The 19,027-nt window shown below is 41.3% G+C and overlaps 1 protein-coding gene across 1 annotated transcript in view; it reads right to left on the bottom strand.

The window, feature by feature from the left end:
* PRKCE (protein kinase C epsilon) overlaps nucleotides 1–19,027 on the bottom strand; it is a 385,698-nt gene that overhangs the window by 315,161 nt on the left and 51,510 nt on the right. The window lies entirely within an intron of this gene.

The raw sequence follows: 19,027 nt of genomic DNA, 5'->3' as shown, positions 1-19,027 counted from the left end.
AACATAGAAAAATACAATATATATATAAGTATATATATATATATATATATATATATATATATATAAAACAGATACATTCGTATCTTGTGCCTGTTGTTCCACTGCTGCACCTTCCTTATTACAGGCAAGGCATCTTTTCACGGAAACTGGAAAACCTTTTCATGAGATGCAAGATAATTTTCTGTGGTGTTTAGAAGGGGCTGTGGTGAAATATGTGTATAGAGGAGTCTGTTTATGGTGTACTATGTGTTACTAGAGGCTGTAGTGTGAGAACATGCTCACGTATAGGAGTTTTTGAGCTTGTGTGTGCGCTGAGAGGGCCTGTAAAATGTGTGCGTGTACATCTAGGGACTGCAGTGTGAATGTATGTGTATTGGGGTTTCATTGTGTGTTTATCAAGAATGTAGTGTGTATGTATGTATGTCATGGGGTGTGTATGATTCGATGTGTAATGGGGTGAAGTATGTATATGTGTGTGTGTGGTTAATGTATGTGGGGATGAAGTGTGTATATGGTTGAAGAGATGATGTGTGGGATGAAGTGTGTGAGGGGTGCACTGTGTGTGTATGCAAAGGTGTACTCTGTGTGGGTGGAAGTGTACTGTATGTGGAGGGTTCACTGTCTGTGAGGGTGTACTGTGTACTTTAGTAAGAGAAAAAAAAAAAAAAAGAGTCACCCATACGCTGACTGACCAATACACACAGACTGCCCCCCCACACAGACTGTCCCCTCCGCATAGACTGACCCATACACACACAGACTGTCCCACCCCCACAGACAGACTGACCCATACACACACAAAGACTGATCCCCCCCCCCCCCACACACACACACACACAGACTGACCCTTCCCACACACAGACAGACTGACCCTTCCCACACACACACAGACAGACTGACCCTCCCCCCACACACACAGACTGCCCCCCCCCCTGCAAACAGACTGACCCACACACACACACACACACACACAGAGTGCCCCCCTAGTGACACCACTGACTGCTAGCAGGAGATGCTGGAGAATTTCAGGCCCTGTAGTCGAATCTGTATTTAGTGTCTCTGGATACTGCTGCCCTGGATAGGGCCACAGTGGTAATAGCTCCCTGCAATGGTTATAGCTCTGTAGACCCGTTCTCCTGTAGAGCAGTGATTATAGATAGCTTTTCCACACAAATTAGTCAAGGCTGAATGTAGGGGAGTAGAATGCATCTTTATTAAACATCACATAGAGATATTTATACACTAAAATGTGGATTCCCCACAGGGGGTCCTATATGCAATGCAATGCCTAAACTGGTGTCACTCTGTCTGGGGTCTTGTAGAGTGCTTGTGTGCGCGCCAAAGCACACGAGTACTATAGTTAGTGTAAAAACACACACAACCCCACAATTCACTGTATACATTAATGTCGTAATTTTCGTTAATGTCCCACTTAACACTAAAGCCAATATTAAAATGCAAAAAGATTAAATAAAACGCTGCATATTTTAGAATGTGTTAATTATCAAACAGAAGACAGCACCCAGTACTCCATACTACCGAAAGTACATTAACTGTAAATCATCGATTAACCACTGTTAATGGCGTTGGGTTAGGTCTTAACAGACAGATAATCAATTTGTGCTGGTTTTTGTTTAGGTTTTTATTCGCCTCCAAGGTGTGCAAGTGATAAAAAAAAATAAGAATGATCAAGAGACACATCTTGTGTCTCAACAGCCAACGTTTCTACCATCACAGTTAAAGCCAATACACATCCTTTAGAATTCCAGGAATGACCTTCTCCTGTTCTTTCCCACAATTATCTTTCTAAACATAAAACTATAAACAAAAAGGATTAAAGAAGGATTTTATTTAAACGTTGGCGATTCCAAAAATAGGTATAAATAAAGACTGGTGTGATCTGGGTAGTTTCCGTTCTAAATTTATAGATTATTTTTTTTCCTGTAATTTTTTAAAAAAATACACACATTCATTCACACTAGCACTGTGCACATAACATTAGACATGCATTTATACTTTTATTTTCCTTTGTGACTGTGGATGTTTTTCATGTTGATCTGCTTGTTTTTTGGTGCTGAGGTTACATTACATTTTACCGATAATAAATGTTAATTGGTAATGAATTCTTATTTCTCTAAATGTTTCTGGAATACACTTTCCATGATGCTTGGACTGCCTTTGGAAATTGTATCTCACAAGAATCTACAGTGATATCCATGCATCACAAGAGCACCACAAACAGGTCTACAAATGTACTCCAATAGACAAAATCACATCTACCCTGGATTCACCACTACAGTAAAGTGTTCCAGAAACTGTTAATCAAGTGTTGGCCGTTATCACATTGTTACAATACAAACAAACTGTTAGAATGTTACACGGGACACACCGTGAAAGTCTCACAAGTCTCCAAATGCACTGGCAGTCTGCTGCTGGGGTTTGCAAGTCCAATGAAGACTTCATGTACTTTTGGTGGGAAGGCCAAAAACTCAGAACAAGAAACACAAACAGTCCGTGTACTTGTTAATTATACTCTTGTCAGCCAGCACAAGCATTCCTGTCATCAAGCAACACACGGATTGTTCAAATCCTGACTCCTGTTAGCTTATGGAACTCAGGAACCATTGTTGCTCGCTGGCAGGGAGTATATTCAACATAACCACTATGAAAGGTTAATTAAGAATCATAAGAATACCCTCTTCTGTATCATTAGAGAGGTTGCCTTTTAGATGAAAGGTGAATTATCATAGGACCTTGAAACTGGCAGATGAGCTTACACTTTAATCGCCACTGCAGTGGTACCAAAATCCTAGGTCAGTTAACTATACATATAGATATTGTATAGTACACAGGTTTTTGGTTTAGTATAATTAACAACTACTATAGAACATTAAAGGGTTACCCCAAGCAACATGACCACTTCAGTGACTTGAAGTGGCCATGATACCTGAAATCGGTTTGAACGCTGCACATACGGAGATTAGCCCCTCTCCAGTATAAAACTGCATTCCTAATAGTATATGGACTCCCTGTTCTTGTGCTTCCCCCCTCAAGATCTCCACCACAGCAATTAATGGTTCCTATGGCAGACAGCCACTAGAGGTAGTCTTAAACTTCTGTGAAAACATTGTAGTTTCTCGAAAACAGCAGTGTTTTACATTGCAGGGTTAAGGGGACAGGGACATTGCACTGACGAGGTCTGGGTGCCTATAATAAGGTAGTGTAAGGAAGTAAACAACATGGATAATTCCTCTTCAGGATGAGTGTACTGGGTTAATGGTGAATACAGAACTAATTAAATTTTACAGGTAACAATTACTACAGACTGACACACCAATGTGGTAATGAGTCTGTTTTGACTTGCTTTTAATTATGGAAAGAACAGGAAAGACACAAAGATAGGGTTAGGGCCTCGAACCAAGAAACATAAAGTGCTTGTGGATAGTAGAACATATTCAATGATGTGTACATTAAGAGATAATTTGGTATATGCTTCACATACAACTGCGATAGAGGAAAAAAATTACAAAAATAAGCGACTGAGCTGAAATACAAAAGGGAACATGAAAGAAGACAATTGAAAGAAAAGAACTACCGGTAGTTCAGTTTGTCACATTCCTCTAGATTCTCGCAGCTAGGTAATATAATTAGCAATGCACACCTTAACACGCTCGTGCACACATATATAATTAACCACATTTACACACAAAGACAATGCATTTAAAGGAACACTCCAAGGATAATAATGACTAGAGAGCATTGTAGTGGTTATGGTACCAATAGTATGTAAGTAGTCATAGTAGTTTTCTCAGCCTTCTGGAGAACCGAAGGTCCTGCTTAGGGGCTTCCATTAGCCTGCAGTGAACACCTGCAGTGCAATAATACACTTTAACACTTCGACCAGGCCTCCTAACTGTCTACCAACATTAGATGCGCTCATATTGGGTGGCTCTAGGACCCTGCAGAGAGTACATCTGCAGCAATCTCTGCATGATATTTGAATTTTAGGGGCCGGCCAGGGAGGCTGTCAGTCAATCTATTGTGCTTGAGGCCAGGCTGACACACCTGAGGGTCCGCCCACCCATTCCGATTGCATACAACTCAATGCTAGTAGGTATGGCTTCACTACTTATATTTAGGTAGGTAGGTAGGTGGTGTGCCAGGGAACTCCTTGCACCATGACCACTACAGTGCCCTTTAATGGTTACAGTGCTTTAAAAATGCTAAAATAACTAAATCAATAAAGATACTCACGTTTGAAGTTACTATGTTTAAGTAAACATAGTTACATAGCTGAAAAGAGACTTGCGTCCATCAAGTTCAGCTTTCCTCACATTTGTTTTTTTGCTGTTGATCCAAAAGAAGGCAAAAACCCAGTTTGAAGCACTTCCAATTTTGCAACAAGCTAGGAAAAAAATCCCTTCTTGACCCCAGAATGGCAGTCAGATTTATCCTTGGATCAAGCAGTTATTACCCTACATAAAGACTCAGGCTTTAAATTTTCAGCAGTTGGCACTGCCCAGACAAGAAAGTAATCAGCCAATCAGGATACTCAATGGAACTTTCTACGTTCAGCAGGGATTTAATGAGCAGAACACATGTTGCTGGATGTTTAGTTACCAATATTGTACACCAAGAACCATTTGTTGTGCTCCTGATGGCATGCACAACTGTGTTATTGGAGCAAAAGTGCTGTTTTAGAGGTAGTGACAGAAAGGACGCTGTGACATTAAATGCAGAGGTACAGTGACCAGCAAGAAGGATGACTTTTAGAAAATGGGGAGGAGGGACCGAGGACGCAGTGTTAAGATGTAGTTCTTTGGAATTTTTATTTTTGTGCAAAACCCATGCAAAATTGCCCCTTCTGGATTTTGCATAGGTTTTGCACAGAACTCAGACCACGGGCTTCTTTTTGCAAAGTTCCGAACTAAACTGAAGAAAAGAGGGAAAACCATCCGTCCAATCAGATACAACATTATTAATACCCCTTGTGAATATGCAGTGGAAGTAAAGAATAGATTTGAGGGGCTAGACATGGACAATAGAATGTTGCAATACCAATGTTGTTGGACCGGAGTTTGCAACATTATCCAGGAAATCGCAAGAAAAAATATCCCCAAAAGAAAGAAATCTAAGAAGCCAAACTGGCTCTCTGATGAGGCTTTACAAATAGCACAGGAAAGAAGGAAAAATGTGTCCAACTGAATGCAGAATTCCAAAGGATAGCAAGAAGAGACAAGGAGACATTCTACAATGAGCAATGTAAAGAGAAAGAAGAAGATAACAGAATGGGAAAGTTAAGAGATCTATTCAAGAACATTGGGGATCTAAAAGTTACCTTTCATGCCAAAGTGGGTGTGATAAACGACAAAAATGGCAGGGACTTTACAGAAGATTATCAGATAAAGAAGAGATGGCAGGAATACAGAAATTTTGGAGAGCAAAGTGAGATGGGCCCTAGGATGCCTTTCAGATAACAAGGCTGCAGGAGTTGATGAAATCCCAATTGAACTATTCAAAATTCTGCAAGATGATGCTGTGAAAATTCTGCTGGCCTTATGCCAACAAATTTGGAAAGCTCAACAGTGGCCAAAAGACTGGAAAAAGTCAGTCTATATCCCAATCCCCAAAAAAGGCAATGCCAAAGAGTGCTCCAATTATTGAACAACTGCACTAATTTCACATGCCAGCAAGGTAATGCTTAAGATCCTACAAGCTCAACTCAAACAATATATGGACTGGGAATTACCAGATGTACAAGCTGGGTTCCACAGAGGATGAGGCACAAGAGATCAAATTGCCAATGTACGATGGATAATAGAGAAAGCCAGAGAGTTCCAGAAAAACATCTACTTCTGTTTCATAGACTATTCTAAAGCCTTTGACTGTGTGGATCACAACAACATGTGGCAAGTTCTTAAAGAGATGGGAGTACCAGATCATCTCATCCGCCTCCTGAGGAATCTGTATGTGGACCAAAAAGCCACAGTCAGAACCGAACATGGGACAACAGAATGGTTCAAAATTGGGAAAGGAGTGCAACAAGGTTGTATATGGTCACCTTATTTATTCAACTTATATGCGAAATACATAATGTGTAAGGCTGGGCTGGATGAATCCAAAGCCAGAATCAATATTGCTGAAAGAAATATCAACAACCTCAGATACGTGGATGATACTACTCTGATGGCTGAACGTAAAGAAGAACTAAAGGACCTGTTGATGAGGGTAAAAGAAGAGAGTGCAAAAGCTGGCTTGCTGCTTAACGTTAAAAAGACTAAGACTGTGGGAAACAGCAATCTTAGTTCCTGGCAAATAGATGGGGAAGAAGTGGAGGCAGTGACAGATTTTTTTTTCCTGGGATCCAAGATCTCTTCAGATGGTGACTGCAGTCATGAAATTAAAAGACGTTTGCTTCTGGGGAGGAAAGCTATGGCAAGCTAGTAAAAACTAAAGATATTACACTATCAACAAAGGTCTGCATAGTCAGAAATATGGTATTCCCAGTAGTAACATACGGATGTGAGAGCTGGACAATAAAGAAGGCTGAGCGTTGTAGAATTAATGACTTTGAACTTTGGTGTTGGCGAAAACTGCTTAGAATCCCTTGGATTGCAAGAAGATCCAATAAATCCGTACTACAGGAAATCAATACAAACTGTCACTGGAACTGTCACTATGTCACTATGATCTGTGAACTGTCACTATGAACTGTCACTATGAACTGTCACTATGATCATGAGGCTGAAGCTCAAATATTTTGGCCATATAATGAAAAGGCATGATTCTCTAGAGAAGACTCTGATGCTGGGAAAGATTGAAGGCACACGAAGAAGGGGATGACAGAGACAGAGATGGATAGATGAGGTCACTGAACCCACGTACATGAAGTTGTTGAAGCTCAGAGGGGCAGTGACTTACAGATGTACCTGGTGTGCTATGGTCCATATGGTCACAGAGAGTCAGAACACGACTGAACGACTAAACACACATATGCAAAATTAATCCTGGCATAAATGCAGCCAATACCTCTGACCAAAAAGTAAAAACAAAAAAATTGAATTAATATGCTGGGGTCTAAGACAGTGTTCCGGTCTAAACAAGGATTTCAGTCTATAGCACTTATCATGTATTATTTGTCAAGCGGATACACAGTCTATTGCAGGCTCCCCCAACCTCTGGCCCTCCAGATTTTGCTGAACTAAAACTCCCATGATTCTATGAATTAAATAGATAGGCTGAGAATCATGGGAGTTGTAGTTCAGCAACATCTGGAGGGCCAGAGTTTGGGGAAACCTGGTCTATTGACTAAATGCACAAGAAACTCGATGCTGGGCTTCTAACAAGAAAGACTTAATAGAAGCATAAGAAATAACTGTATTCCATCAGCACACGGAAATATATTGAACAAAGGGCCAGCTTTTAATTAATTCCCTCTGCTACTACAGAAGTCTGACTTTTGAGGCTTGGATCAAAGTCTTATTTTTCTCTTTCCAAAAGCACATGTGACTGCACCCCTTCAGTACAGGCGGGGGGTTCTGGAACAAGTTCAGCATCAAACATTAAAGCCACAATTGTCTTGTGTAGCTAGACTCTGCTCTCTCGCAATTTTTACTAGAAAAAGCAGATCTGAAAGTGAAAAGGTAAAATATTCAAGGTAATATATGAAAGACCGCACATATCCTGATTACATAGTTCTTTCAACTGCTGCACACAGAGGAAAAACTGCTCGGATACACAATGATTATTGATAAAAAGAGATGATTAGCTGCCGCAGTCAATGAAAACAAAGAGAGCTTGTTTTTCCTGTTTTTCCCTCAGTATTTTTTGGCATGTGTTTCAAACACAGTTATTTTCTCCTTCATTTCTGAATCCTTGCTGTATCCTTGCTCGGTCACATGCATCCCGAAAACACAAGACTGTCCAAAAAAGACTTGCTGTAATGTGATCTGAGCAAACGGTTTACTTATCTACTAGTGCTTTGTCTGCGGAGCAAGATTTAGCAGCCAAGCCCAGAGAATGCCAGGGTTGGAGTAGCATATGACATCTAGATTTTTTTTTGTATAGAATATAAAGACAGTAAGATGAGGACAGTTGACATTAGCTAAAAATGTCTACAAAGAAAAACACGAATAACACTGCTCAAAGAACATTCCATAGAATAGACTGTGGTCAAAAAGTAATGCTTGTAAATATGTGATATTGACTAAAGGCATCCCATAAATCGTATAAAAGATATCGGGTAGCTCCATGTCAACTGATGTTGCTCAGGTTACAACCTGGAAGGGATGCCTGGGAAATCCTAATTTTCTGCTAAAGCCTAGCCGACGCTCAGAATGATATATGCTTGATGTGCTTTTAGCTTTAGGGAAGTCATTTGCTCAAGATAATGGAAAAAAAAAACCAAAAAAAAAAACCCCAGAGGTTAATATTTACCCAAATCAAGACCAGCTTGTTGCACATCAGTTTCAAGAAGAACTCTTGATTTTGGACAAAACAACCATACATGTCCATTGGTCTGCCAATGCAAAACACGAAACATACCAAACACATGACATGGCATTTACCAATCGTAACCTAGACTTATATCATCTGAGGTTAGCTGAAGTCTTTTCCACCTGTTTATCTGCCTTCTTTAAAAACAAGTTATTTGAATACTTCTATCAATTGCCCAATACAAAAAACTAGACTGACAATGAAATGAAAAATGGTCACTGAGTATTTCAGATAGGCCTTATCCAAATTAACTCAGCACATAAGGCTCAGTGTTTATGAAAGAGTCCAATAGATAAATAGTTGTACAGCAGAAGAACATTGCAAACAAGTATCCTCTTTGTCCCCAATGAAATTCCCTTTTGCTCATATCAGAAAACCACCTAAAATAAGTACGATCAGTTTTATGGTTCCTAGACATTTATGTTGAGTAAGTATCATTCTGCACATGACTATAATTGCTTTACACAATTTAGAGCCATACAAATATTCTGAAAGACTGTTGTTCTTGATATACCTAGTCCACTCAATTTGCAGGCAAAATACATTTTAGAATATTTTATAACTGGAGAATAATTGCAGTCCGGTTCATGGTAACGATGCTTGTAATCCTCTTGTCCTAGGGACAAAGGAAGTGATGCTGTCAGGGTCCCAAGATGTTCCTGGATGCGTGTCGGTCGTGGCTGTATTTGGTAGGGACAGTCCCAATATTGTTAGGAAAGATGATGCGTCTGCCATCGAAGTGAGAACGTGTGCCGACCCAGAGTGAGTCACTGTCAGAGAGCTGTTAAGTTCCCATCTGTAAGCCATGCCCGCTGCTCGCAATTGAGATATTACAGGGGTGTAGGATTTTTGCCACAGGAGAGTGGCTTTGGTGAGATCCTGTAAAAAGGTGAGTGTAGAATCTTCAAAAGTGAGAGGTGTTTTGCCTTTCAGGGCAGTCATGATGTGGATCTTGTCTTGCACTGCGATGCATCGGAGTATAACATCTCTGTTCATGTTTGGCTTTGCATGGACGGTGCTGGGAATGCGATAGATTCCATCAATTGTGAATTTCCTCGCCACTGCGTGGGGCATAATGGTGGCTAGTGGGCATCTAAGATAATGTGGTAATTAATACGCCATTATAGTATTGTGCACACCACGTATTTTAATGTGAGAGCGGCGTTGGTGGTCTTCCATGGCCGTAAATTTAACTGATAGGGCCCTGTGATGGGTCTGGAGTGGGTGCACTGAGTCATTGAGGGTGGCCAGGTTAGTGTGTATATCGGTAATGTCCTCTTCCGAGGCCCTTACCCTTTCAGTGACAGCCTGCACTTCAGTTTTGAGCAGAGAGCAGGGAGTCCTGCACCGTCTCCGGCTCCTTGCAACCCACTGTGGAAGCTGGGTCGGGCTCGGGTGGGTCTGTTGCTGGTGCTGGTTTGTGCTGTGCAGACCTCTGCAACATATCCCCTATGTCCCTGCTGTCAGCCGTGGGCTATTGAGATCGGCACCCCATGGTTGCCCTGTGTCTTTTGTGGGTGTCAGAGGTGAAGCAACCTCGTCTCTTTCCACAGTAGTTCCGCCGAGGAATACCTCGTGGTCCCAGAGCCGCGGTGTGAGGTAGGCCGCAGATTTGCACCACCGTTTAGGCTGTTTTGTGGCGATAAAGAAAGGCATCGATCGATGCAGCTAGCAGGGTATAATCAGGCTAGGTAGTTTGTGAAACTGTATCCGCTTTAGTTTTGCTGGGATGGAGCAGATTAGAAGATTTCTCATGGAGCCGTGAGAAATGGCGTGTGAACAGGTTCGATGGCAAGCTCCGCCCCCCACTACAGCATCCTTTAATATGTATTGTGTATAATACTACAGAGAGTTAAAACACGTTATAGTCCCTTTTGATTTTTTAAACATGATCAAAAAATTCAAAAAGTGGTTCTATTGACTCCCAATGGATCTACCAAGGTTTTTTTTTTTTGTCAAATTCACTCAGAGTTAATAATTGTAAATTTTCCATTATTGTAAATTCTTTATTAATCAAAATCAACAGCAACAAACTATACAGTGCCATTTTCAGTATAACAAAGCTATACAACAGTCCAAACAAGATAAATTCAAGGTAAAAGGGTGAAGGTGAAGAAAAAAAAAGAGAAAGAATAGGGAGAAAGTAATGAAAAGAGGATGAACCAGTAGTGCCTAGTTAAGTCCCTCTACCATAAGCCCGTTAGCTCTGATACTCCATCTACAGATGTACTGCTATATATAGTTTTAGATTATTATTTTTTTGGGGGGGGGGGGGATTAGGTGTTTAATAAAAATGTATAATGTTAAAATGTGACTGTAATGTTATATATTTCCATATGTGTTTGTTCTATGAGTTGAGAAAAAAAAAAGTCAATGGTCTGCTGTAATTAAAGGCAAAATTAAGATGTAGTTTTGTCCCAGTTTTTTATATTTTATTTGGCCCCATTACATTACTGATGGTCATACAGAATGAGACCAGAACACAATGCCATCAGTCACCATCCCTATATTGTCACTTGGTAAAGATTTATCAGTAATGACTTTCTCTATGAGGTCTACATTCTGCTACTTTGTACTACATCAATGAGATGAAAGTTATCTCCCCCCTATATTTTCACAAGGAGAGAAGAAGGGAGACAAACAGTATGGAGATGTGGGCACGGGCCTCCCTGTTCTGCTACTCGTATACAATATTTTAATATCTCAGTGTCATGTCAAGCAGAGAACGTGGCTTATGGTTTAAATATACCATTGCCACCTTCGGAAGTGACCTCATACATTTAATATATCACGTGAAAAAGTTTTTTTCTTTTCAGTCCTAATAAGATTCAGTTCATAAACGCTACAGCAAACTGCAAGATAAAACTTGTAAACCTCTGTCCTTAGTATGTGCTCCCTTGCCTTCCATACATATCATCCAGATGTTACTGATGTCATAAAAAGGAGACATTACAATAAGCAGATTCGTATATCCTCATTCAAGGCATGCAGCAGCACGCTAACTCTCTCTAATTGGCACTGAGTCTTCATAGAAAGTATGCGCTCATCTGCAAATGATATTTCTTCTCATTTATAAGTACCTCCACGGACATTTGTCAATTATTTTTCTGTAAGGCTGAATGTAAGTTATTATTGGGCCAGCTTAGGACAGTCGCAAAACTAAAAACAAAAAAAACGAACAAAAAAAGTTTATCAAAATTGCAGCCTTATCTTATTATTGCTTATGTAACGTCATGTATTGAAATAAAGTTGTTGGGTTTTTGTTTTGCAAATTGCTGCCAAATTTAAAGAGAATTAAAAGAAAACACCTGGAACTTTTAAATCATGTGATGTTGCAAATATACTTTCTGATAGGAAGAGCAACACTAGGGAATGACCAGGTAATATGGGGATCCTGCCACTTAACACGAGAGACCTTCTTCTTACAATCTATTTCAAGAAAATACAAAAAATTGTGATAGTAATATTTATTAATAATTAGAATAATAAGCATCCATAAACCACGACATGGAAAATACAGCTGCATACAAAGATATGAAAGATTAGATTATGAAGATATGAAATTTCGTGAAAATTCTCCCTGTTTTTGCATTTTAAGAAAAACAAAGCAATGAGAAATGACAAAATTCAGAAGAAGGAAGACGCTTAAAGCTCCGCCTTTTGTCATATTTTCCCAAAAAGCAGTCCTCCTATTTTGTCTAATGGTATCTTCTGATTCTGTTGGAGTTTAATTGACATTCAGCCAGGGCCGGACTGGGAAAAAAATTAGGCCCGGGCATTTTTTAAACAGAGCGGCCCACTAAGAAGGGGGCTGGGCCAGAGAGGGTGTGTTTTGTCATCACTAATGACAAGCACGCCCCCCTCTCAAAGTGAGCATGTTAGTTCGATGCGCAGAGCCCAGCTGAAGAGCTCTGGTCATCTTTCTCCCTGGTGGTCCAGTGGCTGATGGGCGGTCGGGGGGCGCTGGCGAGGGAGCACTTCCTCTGAGCACTCTGCTCAGCTCCCTCGCGCGCCGCAGTGAGGCTGGGAGCCGGAATATGACGTCATATTCCGGCTCCCAGCCTCACTCTGCGGCGCGCAAGGGAGCTGAGCAGACAGCTCAGAGGAAGTGCTCCCTCGCCAGCCGCCCGCCAGCGCCTCCCGACCACCCAGCAGCCCGCCGGCATGTCTGTTAGCCGCAGGGCTAACAAGACATTTGCCTTGGGCATTTGGGGGCGGCTTTTTTTGCCGCCCCCTGGAAAATGCCGCCTAAGGCAAATGCCTTATTTGCCTCGCGGCTAAAACGTCAACATATAGGGTAAGGGATCTAGCGTGTGTCTGGAGCGTAATGTGTGTAGTGGTGCAGTGTGAGGGGTGCTGTAGTGTGTATGTAAGAGGGGTGCTGTGTGTGAGGGTGTTTTTATCTGCCGTCACATTCTAGGTTTCTAATTTTCTTTGTCTGTTAACTCACTGAGGGTTATTTTATACAATATATATATATATATATATATATATATATATATACCGTATATACTCGAGTATAAGCCGAGTTTTTTAGCACATTTTTTGTGCTAAAAAAACCCAACTCGGCTTATACTCGAGTCATAGTCTGTATTATGGCAATTTGCATTGCCATAATACAGACCGGGGGAGAGGGGGGCTGGCAGAGCTGTACTTACCTTTCCTGCAGCTCCTGTCAGCTCTCTCCTCCTCCACGCCGTCCGTTCAGCACCTTGGTCAGCTCCCAGTGTAAGTCTCGCGAGAGCCGCGGCTCTCGCGAGACTTACACTGGGAGCTGACAGAGGGAGCTGCACGGACGGCGCGGAGGAGGAGAGAGCTGACAGGAGCTGCAGGAAAGGTAAGTACAGCTCTGCCAGCCCCCCTCTCCCCCCCACTGAACTGCCAATGCCACTGGACCACCAGGGAAGGAGAGCCCCCCTCCCTGCCAGGTATCAAGCAGGGAGGGGGGACGAAAAAAAAATAATTAGTAATAATAAAAAAAAATAATACTTAAATAATAAATAATAATCCAAAAATAATAATAATTAAATTAAATAAATAAAAATAATAATAAATAATAATAAAAAAAATAATTAAAATAATAAAAAAAAAATTAAAACAAAATTGCCCACCCCCCACCAAGGCTCTGCAACACACACACACACACACACACCACTCATACACACACCCTGCATTCATACACACTGCACTCATACACTGCATTCATATACACACACTGCACTCATACACACGCTGCACTCATACACTCGCTGCACTCATACACACATGCTGCACTCATACACACACGCTGCACTCATACACACACGCTGCACTCATACACTCACACTGCATTCATACACACACGCTGCACTCATACACTCACACTGCATTCATACTCACACTGTATTCATACTCACACTGCATTCATACACACACACTGCATTCATACACACACACTGCATTCATACACGCTGCACTCATACACTCACACTGCATTCATACACACACACTGCATTCATACACACACACTGCATTCATACACACACACTGCATTCATACACACACACTGCATTCATACACACACACTGCATTCATTATACACACACTGTAAATAAATATTTAATTAATATATTTTTTTTAGGATCTAATTTTATTTAGAAATTTACCAGTAGTTGCTGCATTTCTCACCCTAGTCTTATACTCGAGTCAATACGTTTTCCCAGTTTTTTGGGGTAAAATTAGGGGTCTCGGCTTATATTCGGGTCGGCTTATACTCGAGTATATACGGTATATGTGTGTGTGTGTGTGTGCTGTGTGTGTGAGCGAGGGTGCTGTCTGTCTGAGGGTGTGGTGTGTGAGTGAGGGTGTGGTGTGTGAGTGAGGATGTGCTGTGATGTGTGTTTGTGTGCTGCGATGTGTGTTTGTGTGCTGCGATGTGTGTCTGTGTGCTGCGATGTGTGTCTGGGGGTGCGCTGTGTGTGTTTGGGTGCGCTGTGTGTGTTTGGGGATGCGCTGTGTGTGTCTGGGGATGCGCTGTGTGTGTCTGGGGATGCGCTGTGTGTGTCTGGGGATGCGCTGTGTGTGTCTGGGGATGCGCTGTGTGTGTCTGGGGATGCGCTGTGTGTGTCTGGGGATGCGCTGTGTGTGTCTGGGGATGCGCTGTGTGTGTCTGGGGATGCGCTGTGTGTGTCTGGGGATGCGCTGTGTGTGTCTGGGGATGCGCTGTGTGTGTCTGGGGATGCGCTGTGTGCCTGGGGATGCGCTGTGTGCCTGGGGATGCGCTGTGTGCCTGGGGATGCGCTGTGTGCCTGGGGATGCGCTGTGTGCCTGGGGATGCGCTGTGTGCCTGGGGATGCGCTGTGTGCCTGGGGATGCGCTGTGTGTCTGGGGATGCGCTGTGTGTCTGGGGATGCGCTGTGTGTCTGGGGATGCGCTGTGTGTGTCTGAGGGTGCTGTGTGTGTCTGAGGGTGCTGTGTGTGTCTGGGTGCTGTGTGTGTGTCTGGGGTGCTGTGTGTGTGTCTGGGGGTGCTGTGTGTGTGTCTGGGGGTGCTGTGTGTGTGTCTGGGGGTGCTGTGTGTGTGTGAGTGTATTTTTTTTATTTAAATGTAAAAATATTTTTTTATTAATACAATTTTTAAAAAAAAGTTATATGACCCCCCCTCCCTTCTTACCTTTATCCTGCTGGGAGGGTGGGGGGGTCCGTTCTGCCATGAGGAGGGCCGTGCTGTAATGGAGGGTGCTGCCTTCCCTGGTGGTCCAGTGGTGAGAGTGAACTCTAGCCCCTGCAGGCTAGAGTTCACTCTCGCGAGATCTGAGCGTTGCCGCGGTAACCGCGGCAACGCTCAGAATCCCGCGAGAGGATCCGGCGGAGCTGCTGGCTAGAGCTCCGCCGGTCGGTCCTCTCGCCTACCTCCCTCCCTCCCACACTCCCCAGGCGGCCGCATCTCAGTGCCTTTGGGCCGGTGGGGCCCATGGAGACAAACAGCAGGGCCGGCGCTCGGGTAGCGCTGGCCCTGCAGGAGCCGGCCGGGGAGATCCTGTGATCTCCCCTGCCGGCCTCGGCCCCACGGCCATCGCGGCCCACCGGGCATTTGCCCGGTGTGCCCGATGGCCAGTCCGGGCCTGCATTCAGCTGAAACGAAGTGTGACTTATCATTCATATACATTTAACATTAAAAGGACACTCGAAGCACAATAAACTATTTTGGTGTACAGAACACGCCCCTGCAGCTCAATTCTTCGCTAATTAGGCGTTAAAGGATTAACAAGTCACTTTGTTTATGTAGCCCTGGACACACACAGTTGTGACTTACACCGCCTCTCTACACATACTCTACACAAATCCTGAAGAAGAGCCTACATTGTTTTTCCTTGCCTTTTGTTTAATTTAGAATGTCTCAGAATGTTAATTGTCTGCTTGACTAGCTTACAACATTTCTTGGGTGTGATTAAAACTCAATTAACAGAGATGGAGATAACAATTTCTATGCTGTAAAATTTGAACCTCTTTTTCCTGGAGGCTGCTGTGAGTCACATCTGTGGAGGTGTGGCTTGGGCTCCATAAACCAACTGTTTTAACTCCTAAATGGCAGAGAATTGACCATTAACACTGCAGGTGCTTCACTTAGCTAAGAAAGTGCACCAGTTTCTGGAAGAATTCAAACATACTTAAGCAGCCTGGCTCAATCCCCCCTTGTCTCCCACAAGTACAATGAAGAGATTCAAATCTAAACAGAAATATAGTATGTTTTTAAAGCTAATTATAAAGGAGATGACCAATCACCTTGAACAATATAGGGCTTTCTTTGTGAATTAATAGATTAAGACATCAATGGGTTGTACGCACAGTACACAGTCTCTATTATGGAAAACCTAGCATAGAATTGATATAGAGATTCCAGAAGATTTTTAGTTACAAGGACTGTCTGTGAGAAGTATAGGCTTTTCAGGATTTTTGAAAAATATTGATTATTATAATTATTTTAATTACATAGAATCAGTGAGTACATTTGATATTTTTTGGGGGGGATATTTAAGTGCCTAAACTTAGTCAGGAATAAAAAAGAAAAGTCAGAATGGGTTAAAATTAAATTTGGCATGGTTTATAATGTTCCAAGTTGCTGCTGTTAAAAAACAAATCTTGCATAACTGGTTCTGTCAGAGGTGATATTATTAATTACATTTGTAATGATTCATTTGGCTGCAAATCCGAGAGAACGGAGAACGTGGCAGACTTCTGAGACGCTTCTTTTTGTTATCTTGGACTTAATTTCATATAAAAAAATAAATAAAAAAAATATAAACAAGAAAGGCACTCTCTGAGCACCATAACCACTACAGCTCTGCTTTATGTCAAACAGCTCAAAAGTAGTTTGACAGAAGCTAAAGGGCCTGCACTCAAAGACTCCTTACATCATAACTGCTACTGATATGTTGTACTGGTTACGGTGCTCAAAGTATCTCTTAAAGAAAGAAAAAAAACTGGGAAAACTGTAACGTCTGTTTAAAAACCTAAAAATGCATTAGGGAGATGATGCATACACAGATAAATAACAGATTAATTGGAACCTCCCTGATCTGTTTGAAATTTACAATTTATGCAGAGAACGTGGTTGAAATTATTCAGCCAGTCCTGGTTCTCTCTTTTATTTGATGGTGTGGTGAGCTCAGCTTTTTTTTTATATATAATTATATATGTTCATTATATATATATATATAACAAAAAAAACATTCAAAATTCAGTTACGAGTAACCAGAGAGGTAACACTTTTTGGAGTACTGACAAAAGATCATACAAGAGGTTTCACAAAATTGACATGCAGTAGCACAAACGTCAATGTTCCCATGAAAGTCAACTCTTACTCTTGAAAATAAATAAACTATTTTATGTCTTTATGATTAATTGGTTCAAAGTTTGATTTCCCATACATACTTCTACCATGTATTTAGCAAATATTTTGAGTGAGGTCTGAAGCATAGAATTAAATAGAGAAATCCATATATCTATCCTCGAACTGGCCATCTCCAGCATGGATTCTTGTAAATAAAGTGTCAAAAAAAATTAATTTCACAAATTGGTTGATTTGCCAGGTTGAGTGTGTGTCAGGAATTAGGAAGTCCTGACACTCTGAGTGTAACCTAGTATAAGTATGAGGAAAGGTATACCGGACCTTAGAGTGGCCAGGTTTAAGGTAAAGCTGACAGAGAATGGTCAGGGACAAGACCAGAAATAAAGACTAGCGAGGAACAACAGCCAAGAGTACAGATAGGAGAATAGTCAATAGTAGCCAAGACCAACACCAGAGAGACAATAGGAGATATACAACACGCTATTGGAAACCAAGACAGAACCACAACAGTGAATAGAAGTAAGTCCTAGCTAGCTATTTATAGGGTTGCTCTTTAATGAAGTAACCATGCCACCAAAAAGTGCAAAACGTCGATACTGATGTTGTGTGACATTGTTGACGGCATGATGGCACTCATGCACCAAGTCATAAAAGGGGGCTGAGTAACAGCGGCTGACATTTAATACGCTAATGAAGCAAGAAGAGCCATAAGAGGATCCACAGTACGTCTGCAGACCTCCTTGAGGCTGTGCTCCAGGGACCAGAATACAAGGTACACTGATAGTCTGGGATGGATCCAATCATTATCTACAGTCGTTAACGTGGCGAGGGAGAAAAGGAAAGTAAATGCTAGAATTTATTCAGCAGAGATTGACGGCCACCCAAACATTGAGAGCAGGTCACTATAGTATTAGGAATACATGTTTATTTCTCATTTTCGCCATTGTTAATCTTTTAAGGAATTATATAAAACTACACGAGGGAACTACAACTCGCTATAAGCTTATCACGATGGACTATTTTATTTTCTATTTTTCATTACAGGATCCTTTTTTTTAACCAGCACTAGTAAAAAAAATAAAAATAAGAAAATAAAACCAAACAAAAAAGGAATAGCATTTTTCTAAGTATGTAATTATTTTAATCACATGTGCTCTACTCTCATATTATTTTATTACTTTTTGGTTTGATTAGTTAATCATACAAATCATACATATATTTATGAATACAGATTTTTATTATAATTTCATTTAAAAAGCTAAAATATACATTGATTTATTTATCTTACTGTATAAATCCCCAATTCCATAAACCACCAGGACATGTTTCCAATGCAATATACTCTACAGTTGACAACCTCTGTTACTGTTTTACTCTAAGTTGCTCATCTGTGTACCTTGGACATTAAATGTATTTTTAGCAGAACATGTGGCACTATTCAACCGTACACTATGTTACGTGAAAAGGAAGGGATACCAGCAACTACGGACACACACTATGCTAATTCTCTACAGTTTAACATTGTTAAACATTGAGTGCTTTAATGCATTTTGTATGACCAGCTTGCAATTTTTGCTCCTTATTCCAAATGATCCACACCGGAATGTTGGTGCTCTAAAACCTAATTCTAGAATGTTCACATTTCTAATGGACGTAAAATAACAAAATAAGATCTATTTGACTTAAAGGTTTACTCCGAGCA

The sequence above is a fragment of the Pelobates fuscus genome, chromosome 2, assembly GCF_036172605.1.
Source record: "Pelobates fuscus isolate aPelFus1 chromosome 2, aPelFus1.pri, whole genome shotgun sequence".
Taxonomy (NCBI): domain Eukaryota; kingdom Metazoa; phylum Chordata; class Amphibia; order Anura; family Pelobatidae; genus Pelobates; species Pelobates fuscus.
This window is presented reverse-complemented; position numbering and strand designations above follow the sequence as displayed.